Genomic DNA, 16567 nt, shown 5'->3' with positions numbered 1-16567 from the left:
TATCCAGGCAGGAGTCCTCTCAGTGTCTCATCACTAGTTCTATGAATAATTTCCAAAGCCCATCTAGATGTCAGGCACTGGGTTAGGTGCTAGGGACAAGAGGAGGACCTTCATTTTCCAGACTTCCCTCTGTCATCACTTGTATCTCTCAGAGTTTCAAGCACGCTTTTGGCCTACTGTGGATCAGAAACTTTATTTTCACTTTTATGGTTTAAGATTTCCAAATCGTGAAATAAACCAAGTGCAAAATAATAAAAAGAATATTAATCTTAAGATAACATTTCTGGACTTGCTTAAGGCAAGAGTCCTTTGTTCCATTTGTATTTGTCCTGAAGCAAAATTAATTTCATGAAGGGGTGGATACCTTAGGGGAGTGGAATCTACAAGGATGCCAGGGTGGGAAAGGGCAAATAACATATATTACATGAATTTCATTTCTCGTATATCTTTGCATAATAAATTTGTTTTAAAATATGGATACATAATAAATATAATTTAATAAATTCATGTATTAATGATGCAGTATAATTCAGTAAGTATAAAAATTGAGAGAAATGGAAAAGAAATTATTGAAAATCTAAGGATGGGGGAGTGTCGAAGATGCATTTATGGCAGAGAAGGACACTTAGAAATGGAAGCCATGCTTCTAGCACAGGGGAGATCACTGAGTCAGAAATTCCTGCAGAGCAAGAGGGATCAATGACAAAAGAAAGAAATAGGCCAGAGACCTAGGACATGAGTCTGAGAGGTGATAAACAGCTTATATCATGGGAAACCTGGCCAGAAGCGGGTCTTCAGGTTCTGGGTTGCCCTGAATATGCTACTCTTCCCTAACAAGCATGGGGCAGTAGTTTGGTACAGTACAAAGATCTTCTCATAACTTGTAGGGAAATTTGGTACAAAAGAGTTAGAGATGATGATAATCATTGTAGACGAGGGTGACCAAGGTTTGTGTTTTTATATGTGGATTGTAAAGTGAGGGACAGTTGGACAGTTCAGGCATTTACTAAACAATAATAATAGCAAAATGTCAGGTCCTGTTCTGTGAACTTGCATGTATATTGTTTTATTGAATTCTGAAAATAATTCTGTCATCCCTATTTTTAAATGGAAGAACTAAGGCATGAGCAGTTTGACCAAAGTCACATAAGTAGTAAGTATGGGAGCTTGATTTTGAATCCAGGCCTCTCAGAATTCCTACTAGGTGCAAACAACTATGGAAATAACTCTGTAAACTAGCAAGCAGTAAGGCCCATCCTTCTTGCCTTCAGGTCACAGCCTATGCCAGGTAGAGAGGGGAAAAAGACATATGCATTTAAATAATATATGGGGGCAGTATATAAAGGGCAACATGTAGAGTGGTATAAACAATAAAGGGGATTTCTTGGCTTATGTAATGTTAAATTTCAGAGATATGTAGACTTCACATGAGGTTTGATTAGCATTCCAGGTCTATTTCTCTTAAGTTCTCTTGATTCTACCTTTCTCTGTGCATTAACTTTGCCTTCATGAAGGCTTCTTTTGCAGTCATATGATGGCCACTAGCACCAGTCAGACTGAAGAGAGAGGGCTGCCATCAACCATCTACAGCAGTCTTGAGCTTTCATGTTTTTGGATCATCTTGACTTACAGACTCACAAGATATTAAAGCAGAACAAAGTCCTTCGCTGGTTGTCCTAGGCTTACCCATCTGCAATATTGTGGCAAGAAGGATGGTATTACCCTGACTGCCTTAAGTCAAGCAGGAGCCCCCCGCCTCCTCCTTAGGGGCACAGGGTAGGATCATAGCTGCTATACTCTGGTGAAGGGTTCATTGAGTGTTGCAGAGATAAGCCCAGTGTCCTCCACAAATGATAATTTGAGCTCAATGATGAGAATCCAGTGGAAAAAAAAATTGTACAGGGTATGGTGTAATTAAGGCCAAATTTTAGGAGAAATAACTTAAAGTTGCAGGGGGGGAGCTTATACAGAGAAGAAGAAAGTGCTCACAGAAAAGCCACAAAGAAGATACAATTTGGGAACGGTTAGGAGACATTGGCATACATCCTGGACCCTACTGCTTTCAAAGTAATTTTCCCTGTAAACTTCCCCATCATGATGATCACCTGTTCGTCATCCATATGCGCCCTCCCTCACCTTTCACCCCTCACTACCCTCTGAAATGGAAGAGATGCCTCTGGGGTTCAGGGTTTGCTCAGTAGTTAATAGAAGTAAAATAGAACTCTCAACAGATGACTGAAATGGCAGGTGGCTCAGGTTCAAATTGCAAAGAATGATTTTTGCATCAGTTGGGTTTTGATGTCTTTCCAAGTAACACCTCCACCCAGAAGGACTCCCAGCCAAAGCTGTATAAAAGTTATCTCTTTGTTTAAGCAGGCTGCTTTAGGAATCATTAAGATGCAGACTTTCGGAGGAAGTTGCAAAATGTTCTTTACTTACATAACTAAGAAAGGTCTTTCAGGTCATGTGTTTTAATATATTTTGTCAATGTTTTCCCTCCCTTCTCCAGAAATTGGAAATAGGAGCTACCTTCGATTATCAAGAAGGCAGATTTTTCACCACTGTTAGTAAGATTTAAGCTTATATCTCATTGCACCATTGCATTGACTTTACAATAGCAACTTTAGCATTGATTTTGTACCGCATCTTACCATGAAGATAACTAATAGGAATAAATCCAAATTTATTCTTATGGTTTTATTCTTGGAGAATACTGCATGAGTTTAGCCTTTTAATTCTTCAAAATGGGTGGTGTGTGTACAAATGCAATAAACCTTTTGTCCTCAAGTACTGACAAGAAAATGTGATATAAAATTGTGATTTTTTCTTATGCCTGTGTTGCCTACAAAAGAGAGAAGCTCCAGTTAAACCCATTGAGAAGCATCCATGAAAGCTAAGAAGCTGGGCTTGGAGCCAATGCATTTGTCTACATGTTCAACATTTGCTGACTTGGCAGTAATCGGGGCTTTAAGCCAAGAAGAGCAGAATCTGATTATTCAGGACTTTATCATAATTTACAATTATGATACCTCAAGTGGAGGTGTAGTGGTTAGGGCCAGGAATTCCTTAGAAACCACAACTCCAATGCATCAGGGTTTGTCAGGCCGTTTTGTTTAACAAGGGACAAAACCATTCGATTATTTAAAAGCTTAATGAACCAGAGGGAATCTCTTCAGTTGTCTTCCTGTAGCTCCACTTTGGGTGGTTATTTTGCTGCTAGATAATTTCATTTCTGAAAGGGGAACACAGAGAAGGAGAGGAAGTTGGTTTGGCTATTTGTCAGCAGTTCTGAAAGAATGTTTATTCAGGGAGGAGTTTGAACCCTGTGAGAATTGGGGGATTATCTGGACATTTTCAGTTCTTTGATGTTGTGCCTACCCAACTAATGCTCCTCAGCTGACCTTCTAGCCTCTGCCAGAGAAAACTTCTAGGTGCCAGGACTCAGTCACTTCTTTATGAGCATCTAAATGTATGGGTAGTGAGGGGATAGGCCACCCTTAGCACTGCAATCATAATTATGGAATCTAATATACATTTGGGGAAATCATTGTAGTCCTTATTGGTGGCTTATGTGAAAAAAAATTTTTTTTTACTGAAATGTAGCCTGGCATTCCTTAAAAGAACACCCATCTATAATAAAATATGACAATTTGTTTTACTTTGTAGTCAAAAATGTTCTTCTTGATAGAGCATAGCAGTAGATACTAAATTATATTGCTTGGGGAATTCTGGGAGATAGGCCTTCATGGAGATGATAGTACAATAGGTAACAAAGAAAAAACACTTATTTAAATCTATTTGGTAGTCTATTCAGAGACGTGTTCGAAGGTTAAATTTGAGATACTCAGTGTGTCACTTAAAACTGCATTTACTGGAATGCAGATATTTCAGTATTTCACCATAAGGCCTTGAGAATCGTATCTTATCTGTGTGACCTGCATCACCTCCCATACCAGAAGGATTGTTCAAGCGAAGTATGTGTTTTCACAGGGCAGATGTGTTCTTCTCTAAGAGCCCCTGCATCCAGTTTCATGATTCTCCTGAAAGAGGGTCAAGGTGATTGCAGGCCTGACTCCTTTTGCCCTTTAGACTTAGAAATGGGAGGTGTCAGCAAAAGGTAACACCTTCTAAAAGGGAAGTCCAGCTCTCATTGCTGAACTTATTCTAGTGACTTAAAAGAATGGGTGCTTCTCTGGTTTTGAGCCTTCCAATACCTTGTACAGGTGTACATCAGGGCATCTACAACCCTTTCCATTTTTGTCCTTCTTGTGTAGTGAGGGAGGGTGAAGGTGAATACCATGGTTTATGGTGTGGATTAAAGAACATATTTACTGCGGGCCCATCAATGCAAACGGTCAGCAAGAGGGGATATGTGGTCCTCCATTCTCTCATTATTCCACAGAGTTGGGCATAAGCATGAAGCTGCCTGACATACAGTGTGTTTCTGTTCCATGGGAGGGGCCCTGACCCCCGGCTACACAACCTTCCTATAATGCAAGCATGAGCATGGCCTTATCTCTGGGTTACAAATAATGTGAACTCAGGCGCCTAAGTGTCCGAGCTGGGAAATGCCAGATGCACAGCACCTGGAGACCCCCGGGGCTTGTTCGAAGTCACAGCCCCTCCTGCTGGGGAAAGGCGGCCACCAGTCCTAGGGGAAGCTGGGTTTGGGTGCAGCCCCTCCTGCTGGGGAAAGACCAGGCTCCCAGTCCCAGCCAGCTCGCTGCCTGTGAAGTCAAGCTGGGCCTCTAAGGTCACAGATCTTACCGTGTTCCCCCCAGCAGCTGGCAGGTCTGTGCACTCTCCGAGGCAAGGTACGGCACCTCACTCGTTCTTAGGTCCAGAACTTCTCTGTCTAAAATCCAGGAAGAGGCATACCGTATTTCAACGCTACAAGTGCATTTTGACTTACTCTGAAGTTTTGAAACGAGGACTTTAAACTTTACCTTATTTTATAAGTGAGGGTATTTAGTTCAAAGGTCAAACTAGGTTATGTCTTTTAACCTCTGGCCTTGTTTTTAATAGCTTAACACCAGGCTTCCTTCTGCCAAGATAGATGGATAAATCATCCCTTGGCAGTAGGTTCTAAGTTTTATAGCTATGTAATTTGTTGCGATATTCACTGGATTGGTGTTACTCTGATTTTCTTTTAGCCTTCTCAGTAAATAATAATAATTATAATAAACAGTATTTATTTATAATAAACTTGGCACACTTACTGTATGCCAAGTAACATGATAAGTATTTTACATGAATTGCACCACTTAATCCTTGAGTGGGTATCATTAGTCCCATTTTAGAGATGGGCACACAATGTCTTAGAGAAATAAAGAAACTTGTCCAGACTCACAAGGCCAGCAAATAGAAGAGCTGGCTTTGCAGCTTCACAGTGTCCTGCACAAGTCATGCTCTTAGTGTGTACACGTTGAGGATACAGCTGCGCTCAGCTCTAAGCCATTGAGCGTGGAGGTCAGAAGCAAAGAACTCCCCAACTACTGTGGACATGGAGCCTGGACTTTTAAAATTTGTCTTGTCTCTGAATATTTATTCTGTGTTGGGCAAAAATTAAACTTACGTATATAATAATACTTATGTCTACATACATGAAAAAGATGAATAGCACCATTAATATATTTAAAAATTTATTAAGAGTTATTTAAAAGCTACAAAAACTTGGGTTAGTTGTGTGACTAATTGGCTATTTACACCGCTATGTATGGCTAATTACCAGGAAGCATACTGATGGCGCATGTATACATGCAGTGTGTCAGATTAACTTGTGTGTTTTACTTGAAGATAATAGTAAATACTCTTCACCTATGGATTAACTAAATTAGAAGTTCTGGAATGTGAGTCCAGTGGGTCATATTTTAGGTTCTAGAAGGAAACTTATTTATTGCCACTTCTCAGCAACATGCAAGATGCATATCCTCAGACTTATGTTTTGCACGTGAGGAATAGATTAGTCAGTAGAATCTCATGCAAGAAACATTAAAAAATGTTCCAAATATTATTTTGGAGCTTTTCAAGGTATTGCTCAGTTTCTGTTTAGAGCTAGAATAAATTTTTAACTCAGTTAACTGTAGATCTGTACAATAGACTCTAATGTAGAGCTTCTGACTCATTGTCCTCAAAGAGTGTACATTGAAATAGCCAAATAAGATGAAATAGCCAAATAAGCACTGGGCATTTAGTTCAAGATCCTCTTGTTTCCTTTGTAGGAATGCGTGAGGCAATCATTTTATGATTATAATTGAATTTTTCACACCAAGCCTTTAGATTTGCAGGAAAATAGGTCCTGTAGTCTAGGTGCTGATTTTAGGATTAGAAGAATGCAGAACTCTCAGGGTTGGGGAATTTTGGATTCAAAACAGAATAAGTATAAAAATTTTCTAAGATATCGGGATATTTGGGCATAATGCTAGAATTTTCAAGTATCCTGAGAGAAAAAAGTACAGACTTTACTTAATTAGCCATATAGAATCTTAAACCGTTTGTTTTCTAATTATTTTTCCCCAGCATGCATGCCTGATACTTGTTGCACTGATACAGAAGATGACATTAATAATGTATACTTAACTATAGACTAATGTTCCCTGTGCAGTGTTGCCAAAAGCCCATATTCCTTTTGGTGAAAACCATGTCAAGACTACATGTTGCTGCTTTAACCAGATGTGAAATGCTGACTTTATTTTCTCCCATCTTTGTTTTTCCTTCACCCAAAACCCTCTGTCAGCAACTATAGATATCAAAATAGTGTTGTAGGTATAAAGTCACATTTATTCTTTAATTTTTCCTTTTCCTGTGATTTAATTGCTTTCTTCATTTTGTCCCACGTTGAGTAGCTGCTTGTACATGTGTATGTTTCCAAGCTTCTTCACATCACTAGACAAGAAATTACAGTTATTACTTAGCTGGTTTGCACTTTAACCACTTACAGCTCCTCTCACCCCTGTTAATTCTTACTCTTGGTCTCAGGACCTAATCTAGGAACTGAATAAAGAAGGAATTACCTGCTCTTTTCATTCATTTCCATATCTCCTGTTAGTGGGAATAGTTGTCTATCAGATGGGTAAGAAGGCATGCACACATTCATTTAGACACTCAACATAAGCTTATAGAAGTTAATGCTTTAAATCTGTGCAGAAATCTGTATATATTTAAATTGTTAGTCAAGAATCTCAGTTCAATAAAATATCTTCTTTCAGAAACAAGTCTTTTGTCGTCAGCAATTGGAATGGCTTTTGCTTTGTAAAACCTTTAAAAAAAACCACAGCTCTGTTATGAAACAACAGCAGTTTGTACTCCCTGAATCACTATATAGCTCAGAGAAATTTGCTAGCCTATTTCAAGATCTTGCAGTCTCCATGTTCTAGAAGGTCTTAAAACCTTCCCTGGCGGTCCAGTGGTTAAGACTCCGTGCTTCCACTCAAGGGGGCACGGGTTCGATCCCTGGTCGGGGAACTGAGATCCGGCATGCTGGGCGGCACAGCCAAGAAAAAAAAGTCACCAGGAAATTTCTTGCCTATCTAATTAGAAATCCTTCTAGCAGCACCCCGTGCTTCCTTAGTGAGAGTCTTAAGCATATTCTCAGAGGAGCACAGTTCCTGCGGTTTCTAAGCTTGCTTCTTCAGCCTTCTCTCAAATTTGTAAGAGCCTCTATATCCTTTCAGTAAAATCCCTTTTTGCTTAAACTAGTGAGAGTTAGTTTCGGTTTCTCATAACCATCACTGACACAGAAATTAGTACCAGGAATGAGACATGTGAATACTACGTGACAAAAATCACAGATACTTATTACACTCATATTTTTTTTAACCTTTTCTTTTTTCTTTCTTTCTTTTTTTTTTTGTGCTAAAAGCACAGAGTCAGAGATATTTATATAAAATATTGTCTGTTACAAAGTGTAAACAAAGACTAATTCTGCTTGGGATAGAATAATCATCTTATGATCCCTCACATTTGTATGAGCTTTACTACATAAAAGTGTTTGACTTGTAACCACATTTGTTATATAGAGGGCTGAATGTTGTTCTATTTTTGTATCTCTCGTGTCATCTCCACTGTTCTAGGAATAGGGTAGAATATAAATAAATGCTTGTTGATTGATCCTTTATGGAAAGTGAAATTGCTTTTGGTTTTCACGTCATGAAATTTCATTCTTCTCTTTCCTCCTTAACAAATAGGGACGCTGAGGTTTTAGGAATTGAACTTCTGTATGCTTTAGAGTTGACGTTAGGCATAAGAAGCAGAGTGTCCACGGACGAGGACACTTAGGCAGTTCTATCGTGAGCCAGTTAACATTTTTTGGTCTTTTTATATTTTTAGTCTGTCACTTCAGTGTGCTGTTAAAATTGCTAAATATTTAGGTACAAACATAAAATCCCACTTTAGAGTCAGCTGATTATACAGTTGCAGGTAAGATGACACACAAACATATTAATATTTTTAGCTTTCACAGATACTATTAGAAAGATACGATAATTACAGCCTCGTGGATCCACAGAACCTATTAGTTGATGGCCCAGATACCTTCAGAAAAAATGGGAGGAGGTCATACTGGGAGCCTTTGGTCTGTAAAATCACAGAACACTTGCTGGGTGAGATGAATATATTAAAAAATTCCATTATAACAATTCTGTAACAGTTTTTCTTTACCTTTGTTTTGTGATGAGTATTTGTGATACCAGTTACAAACACCAACTAATATTTAGACATCATCTTTTATTTTAGAAAGAGATTTTATATGTATCATTCTATTGATTCTTAACATTCTGTTGATCCTTAGCCTGTGAGCTAAGAGGAATCAGTGATTCTTTTTTTTATTTAATTGAAGTGTAGTTGATTTACAATGTTGCGTTAGTTTCAGGTGTGCAGCAACAGTGATTCAGATACACACACACACACACATATGCATATATATATTCCTTTTTAGATTCTTTTCCCTTATAGCTTGTTATAAACTATTGAGTATAGTTCCCTGTGCTATACAGTAGGCCCTTGTTGGTTATCCTGAGTGATTATTCTGATTCCAAATTTAGAGGGGAAGTGCTTTCCTGAAGTTCTGTCATACTTGGGTACATGGAATAAAAATTTGCTAAGTGACAAACATAAATGCAGCTAAGAGAGATTAAGTGACTTGGCCAAGGACACACAGTTACTAAGTGATGGGGGCAGAACTCAGATTTAAGATTTTTGATTCCAGATCCCACATTCAGCTTTGCAGTGCTGATGCCCCAACAAGGGCAACTGAAGTTGTGTTCCGTGGTAAGAGGTAGGATAAAGAAATATGTTTGAAATCTTAGAATGCATATCTCTTAAATTGAACAGGGATTATTTTACAGCTAATAGTAAGTTCTGTGGTTCTGATACGTGTGAATGGAATTTTAAAAAATCAATTGGAGAGGGAATATTGAGGGCCATGCTGCTTTGGAGTTCACACTGAATCATCACATTACAGGGTTTTTAGACATGAAAGAAGCTTTACATGTTGGAGACAAGGAAAGTGAAATTTACAAAAATGCATGCTCCATGAAGGTAGAGTCAATATATATCTTGTTTACTTGTTACTTACAGTTCCCGATGGATACTAGATGTTCAATTAATGTTCGTTGACTGGGCAAGGTCCAGAAAACTAACGTAGTTGCTCTAAGTCACATCTTAGTGAAGGTCTTCCCAAAGGATCGATCATAACATGGTTGATTGACATACCATCTCCATGTCATCAGCATAATCAAGTGGTTGAACTTTAGGCTGTTGGGACCTTAGTGATAATCTATCGAATCCAGCCTTTTAAATGACTTTTGCTTGGCCATCTGACTTGGTACCAGAGTAAGGATGGAACTGACCATCTTGGTTCCTCTCTACCCCTACTTTCATCATGTCAGCTCTGAAGTATTTATGAGGAATCAAGATGATCTCCTTCTCTGGAGACCAAGTGGCCCCAAGGCAGTTAGGTCGTTAGTGTATGTAGAGCTGAGGCAGAACATGAGCCTTGTGATGCAGTCCTGAGTTCCTTTCCTCTCAGTCACACGGGGATCTCCGCCAGACTGTTCCGTCTGAACTCAGCATCTCTCTGCGTTTCTGATTTGTTCTTCCCAGCTTTAGCGGTACTTAGTCTCTGCCTTTAGTTCAGGATTGAAACTGGCCAGCCCTCACTGGTAAATTTTAAATGCATCACTTTCTCATAGCCCATCTCTAAATTTTCTACTTAGCTGGGGAGTCAGGGGTTGTAGTCTAATACCTTGAGTAAGAACACACTTCCTCACCTCCACACAACTAAAAAGAAAAAAAATTGTTTTCTTGTGTTTGTTGTTCGTTTTTTTTTTTGCCTGTGCAGCATGCGGGATCTCAGTTCCCCAATCAGGGATCGAACCCGCGCCCCCTGCAGTGGAAGCGCAGAGTCCTAACCACTGGACTGCCGGGGAAGTCCCAAAAAAGAAAAAAAAAAAGTGAATAAATTTCTCATACGCATTGTGAGAGTCCCTTACGTGACAAGCACCAGGACTAGCCTTTGAAAACAAAAGGTAAACCACAGGACCCCTGTCCTCAAGGAGCTCACAGGGCAGAGATTGCAGCCAGTTAGTGCCAGAGAGAGAAATCTGGACAATTATAATGCAGCATGATAATTTCTGTGGTAGAGGGATGTCCAGGGTACAACGGGAGCCGCGGATAGAATGACTGGCTCTGCCTCTGAAGGCCTTCCCGAGCAAGTGACAGCTGAGCTGGGTTTTGCAGGAGTTTACTCAGGAAGGAGAACAGTAAGAGGAGGAGGTGCTTTTTAGACAGTGAAAATAGCAAGAAAGACTTGAATATGTGAAATGTCATAGCATGTTCAGGAAGGTCCACATAGTCCTGCAGTCCATTGGTTTTCAAATGTCTTGCTTGCCCTTCCATGTCTGTGCAAACATCTTGAGCATAGATTCCCCCAATATAAGCATATTACCTGTTATGCACAGGTACTCCTGTACTGATGCATTATGTATATCATAAACACACCCACAAAATAGAAAGTTAAAAGATCCCTTTAGGGACTTCCCTGGCGGTCCAGTGGTTAGGACTCCGTGCTTCCACTGCAGAGGGTGTGAATTAAGATCCAGCATGCCACCTGGTGTGGCCAAAACAAAAAAAAAGTCCCTTTAAAGGCGAGGTAGAAGAAATATAGACATTCTGATATTTTCTAGCCACACCCCAAAGGATGGTCTTAGGTTCCTCCTTTGTAAGCCACTGTCTAGACCCTCAGCTCCATGAGGGAGGCCAGGTCTGTCAGATTCACTGCAGTTTCTCCCACGTCTAGCACTGTTTCTTGCATTCCTAGGCATCCAACAAGTATTTGTTGGATTGAGTTGATGTTCCAGTATTGCTGGAGGGTAAGCCTAAAGTGATGAGTGGATAGGACAAATGCCCCCCAGCTTTACTGAAGGAAGACCTTTGTGGATTTTCCCAAGACCCGAAGCAGAACACCAGAGCTTTGAGTTCAAGCTCTGACTCCCACTGTTTATCTTAGGGAGGGCAAGACCCTCACAGAATTTCTCTGTGTCTCATGAGGGCATTTGCGCTGTTCAGCAGGGGGCAATAATGTTCCCGCATATCACGTGGCACTTGCGGTGAATGACTAATAAAAGTGATATTGTGAAGCACTTGGCACTGATGAAAGACCTATCAAAATGGTAAATAGCCCTTGTATAAGCAGGCAGAGAAAATGAGGGCCATTCTTCCTCCCACCATGGCTCTTATGGATAATGATAGCAACATCAAAAGCATATTTTTCTGTTTGACTTGTGAGAATAAGGATCTATGATGTTCTAGCCACAGAACTGTCTTTTTCACATGGCAACAAACAAAATAGAAGGTCTGTCACAGGCCTTGCAATTATTAGATGAATATAAACAAGACTTAAGGCAGTGTATGTGAACTTTTTAAAAAGCGCAATTAACATTTTATTATAGATTAGTTAAGATTATAGGGTGGGGGAGAGATAAATTAGGAGTTTGGGATTAGCAGATACAAACTACTGTATATAAAATAGATGAACAACAAGGTCCTGCTCTATAGCACAGGCAACTATATTCAATATCCTGTAATAAACCATAACGGAAAAGAATATGAAAAAGAATAGGTATATATATGTATAACTGAATCACTTCGTTGTACACCAGAAACTAACACAACATTGTAAATCAACTATACTTCAATTAAAAAAAAAAAAGATTATATACTTGTAGGTATATATAGAATACAGATTTCATCTGCATGTTTCAGAGAAACCTAGATATACCCTTTCTTATCTTTTTCCTTCCAGAGAAATTTCTTATACACATGCCCGCTGATAAAGTTTTATCTTTAGTTAATCAGCCTGCAAATATTTATCAAGAGCCTGTGGGGCAGCTTTTGTTTGTACTGGAAAAGATATCAAGAAATAAACAGCATGATTCCTGCCCCCAAGAAGATGACTTTTTAGGTAGAGAAATAGAATAGGAATCCATGAATAAATGGAGGGTAATTGAACAAAATATTGTGAAGAACCCTGGAGAATTAGAGCAACAGTTTTAAAAAGGAGAACTCCCTGTGACCTAGAAAAGAAGAAGATGGCTTCATGGCACGTGAGGAAAGATGAGTAGGCTTTATAGAAGTGGAAGGGAACAAGACGGAATTCCTGGCACTGGGAATGCCGTGGGCAAAGACACAGAAATGGGAACTCTTCATCCAAGGTGCCTAAGAATATCGCCTGGGTGGCTGGAATATGTGGGGGATCATTCCTCGAAATCAGATGTTGGGGAAGAGGAACTAGTTTGGCAGGGAATGATGATGAGAGAGAATGTGTGTGTTTATGGGTAGAGGTGTGGAGGGAGGGAGGCAAGAAAAGTGGGAGCATTGAAATGATTGCAGATTTGTGTCCACCATGTTTTGTGTATGTTGAGTTTGGCGGGGGTCTGGATTTGATTTTTTCACTACATGTTTTTAACCCAGGATGTTCCCCTTTCTTTTCATTCTAATGGTGACCTCCTGACCTTCAGCTCATGTATTCAAGACATGCAGAATAAACATAATATTAAGTAAAAGTTCAACAGATCTACTACAAGATAGGACTCAAACGTAGTGATATATTACAAAAGCAAGCAGAATTTATTCTCAGCTCTGATAGCCACACTGCAAGCACATGTAAAGAAGTAATTGTACATCCAGTGTGATGCCTGGACTTTAGTCATTAGTGCAGATTCATTGTGGAAAGTTTCACTGGTTGAGTTTGGTTTGGGTAGGAGCTTCTCCTTTCTTTGTGTTAAATGTTCAGAGATTTAGAGAACTAGATAGTGTGGTCATTGCAGCAAATAAAAAAATAAAGAAAAACAGGAGAAAGACTAGAGGAAGAAAGATTCTTTTTTGTGGAAAAGAGTTTTTATTGACTCAAATAGCAATCCAATCAAATCGCATATTTGTCCCTTCATTATGTATTCAGTGGGAAAGTTACAAGTCTGATAAATGGAGACTGATTTGCAGGACATTGTAAGGTTTCTCAACGAAAAAACCAGATAGTTTAACTTATCAGACACTCGCAGGACAGATGTAATTGTGATGTAAATCAGAGTCCCTGTGGAACAGACCCTAGACTTAAACAGATTTGAGGGCCTCCTTTAAAAACCACCAGTTCACAGAACACAAGTATCATTTGCTTCTTGGTACCTAGAGTGAGAGAGTTTGTTATGTTGGCTTTGCTTCCTAGCACGCAATAAGACAAGTACTGGGATGGAAAGATATTGGAAACAAATGCAGTAGCATGGTGACTTTAAATTAGGAAAGGCCTTTCCAAGCCCCTCTAGAATCTTAGTGATTTCCAAACAGTCTACTTTTGGTAGATTTGCTACCTTGCCTCGGGTAGTCTAATTAATAGTGTGACTTTTTAGTTGTGGAAATGCCACTGCAGTTCAAATAACAGCTGTCAGGAGAATGTTGCTGAGAGCTGACTAGATCTTTAGGTATCTAGCTATCTTTAGAAGGTACTGTCTTTGGTTTAATGAGTGCTGTATTTCATAAGTAACCACAGGTGTTTGGAAACATGCTAACATTTGAGCTTACCCTAGGGTTTGGCAAGTTTTCAGATTCTTTATATAATCATTAATGGGGTTTAAATAGCTGCCTATCCACCATAGCAAAATAGAGAGTTGTAGAGAAGATGGAATCTTTGGGGTGCTTATAAAGTAATGGAGGACACTTGAAAAACATAAATATGCAAATAACACTACAGATACAACCACTGACATAACCAACTACAGCCATGCAGAAATATTCTTATTAATGAATGAGATTGGATATATCCTTACAAGCGTGGAGTCTTGATAGATGAGATATCTTAAGTTCTAGATGCAGTATGTGGCTTCTCCACTTGTAAACTATTAGTGGCCAATTCCGACCACCAGAGTAAACCTTCTTTTCATCTGTAGATAGGGGTTAATCACCTCTCCCCTAACTACCTCACATGGCTGTTTGCAAAATCAAATGAGGTGAAGAGTATGGAAGTCATTTATAAGCCATAATGTGCTAAGCACATGTCTTTATTATTATGTAGAACCCCATGGCAACTCAGACACAGAGAAAACTGCATATGCTAGAATTACCACCCAGAGCCTTTCTCTTACAGTCAACGTAATTCCTTCTTGGCTGTTATTGATGGTTTTTGCTTCTGCTTTGGCCCCTCTTCTCTCTGATCCTCAAACAGTTTGAGTAACCTGGAATCCAGATAAGTGTGGGTCTAGGTACATAAGGTTATATGTACTAAGGCCTCATTAAATACAAAGAAACATACACCAGGTGTATTCAGCGACCACAGCGGTACACAAGTAGCCTGAAAATTTAACTGTAAGTGTATCGAATACCTGCATGGGTCACTATGTTAAGAAAGGGAAAATGTAAACCTATTGAATAAGCCAATACCTAGATTTCCAGGAACTTTTCTCACTAGCTGTCTGACAGTTGAGTCTGTGAAGATTTTCCTGAAGGTGGTATCAGGAATAGCATTTTATTATGTAGCCCTGATAAACCTCTTTTGCTTTCTTCATAGTCATAAGTGAAATACAGATTTTCAGGCTTTTTGAGTCTCTCCCAGGGTTTCCTTTTACTTGCATTCTGTTAGTCATGAAAAAAAAAATCATAATAGCAAGTGTATTAGGGAGTCCACACGGAGTGCAGAAGGTGACCTAAAGATTTGGATGGAAGTGTATTGAGTATTTATAAGGGACAGTTACCCTCCCAAAATGCTTATTTTTGAGTGGTTGGATGTTTCTCAACAGCCCTTCATGACCTTTTTTTTGTCATGAAAGTCCCTGACCTTTTTCTGTCCCCTAATATTTGTGTGTGTGTTTGCGTCACTGCACCTGTGACTCTCAGTATTCCCTTTTTTTATGTCTGTGCTTTGTCACCTTTTCCCCACAGCAGAGCTGCCTCTGGCCCTTGGCGTCACAGAACTTGAGTGAATGCAGGACCTTCAGATTTGCCTCCTTGTCCTTGGGGCTGCTGGGCACTGTGGCCGTCTCCCCACTTTCCTCCTCTCTGGGGGTCTAGCTCCTCCGCCGAGCTGCCTGTGGACTCCTGGAGGGCCCCAGCCACTGGCCTGAGCTGTACCTGCCCAGACCCGCCTAGATCCTGACAGTAGACAGACCCTGAGCTAAAGCCAGACCCCTGCTGTATACACATTCTGTGGAGAATGGCATGGGTTTTTCCTGAAGGAAGAATTACTTAACGTTTCTTTTCCTGGGGGAACCAAACACCCACAGATGGTCCAAGTACTTCTTCATATTAATGGAAAGGCAATGGAGAAACACTTTGAAGTACTGCCCAGTAAGAGCAACCTGAGTGGGTCTACAGCCACCAAAGGGCCCAAGACTAGAGACTCAATTTTGTATTCTGTTCTGTGGTCAAATTTCTCTCTGTCCAGCTGAAAACAAAGACGAAAACCCAGACTCTTATACTGAGTATCATTTACCATTAGCCTTGTCCTAGACACTTCGGGAAATACGAAAGAAGGAGATAGTTCTTTCCTCATACAATTTGTACTATAGTTGGAGAGAGAGAATTAATGCAAATAAGAGTAAAGTAATACAAAATAATATATGGGTAAACATGGGCATTTGTAGAAAATACATCATAGAGGGGTCAGAAAACCACACCATATCTGGTTGGTTGCGAGAAGACATTATGGAAGAAGGTTGAGTTAAGCTAGACTTTAACAGATAGATAGGAAAAGAGGGGGAGCATATACTGAAAAAGGAAGAGCGTAAGTCTAGAAAAGAAAGTGATGCATTTGCTAAAACAGAGGAAATAGAGGAAAAGGAAAACAATGTTGGATAGATTCAGTTTTAACTGAATTTGGAATATTATGGAGACTTTGACTGGTGTGTGTATGTGTGTGTGTGTGTCCTATACACAGAGGACACAGCATTTTCATTTTGAAGAAACAACACCTGTTTCAGTTATAGAAACTAGTCCACTCTGAGCAGTTGTTTAAGCTATGCCTGGTATGCAGTTGGAGCTCAATAAATGCATATTGGTTGAGAAATCTTTCACAAGCCCCTTA

General features: G+C 39.7%; 1 protein-coding gene across 4 annotated transcripts in view; it reads left to right on the top strand.

Moving 5' to 3' along the window:
* DEPTOR (DEP domain containing MTOR interacting protein) overlaps positions 1 to 16567 on the top strand; it is a 175501-nt gene that overhangs the window by 10630 nt on the left and 148304 nt on the right. The window lies entirely within an intron of this gene.

This window comes from Balaenoptera ricei, chromosome 17 (assembly GCF_028023285.1).
Source record: "Balaenoptera ricei isolate mBalRic1 chromosome 17, mBalRic1.hap2, whole genome shotgun sequence".
Classification (NCBI taxonomy): Eukaryota; Metazoa; Chordata; class Mammalia; order Artiodactyla; family Balaenopteridae; genus Balaenoptera; species Balaenoptera ricei.
This window is presented reverse-complemented; position numbering and strand designations above follow the sequence as displayed.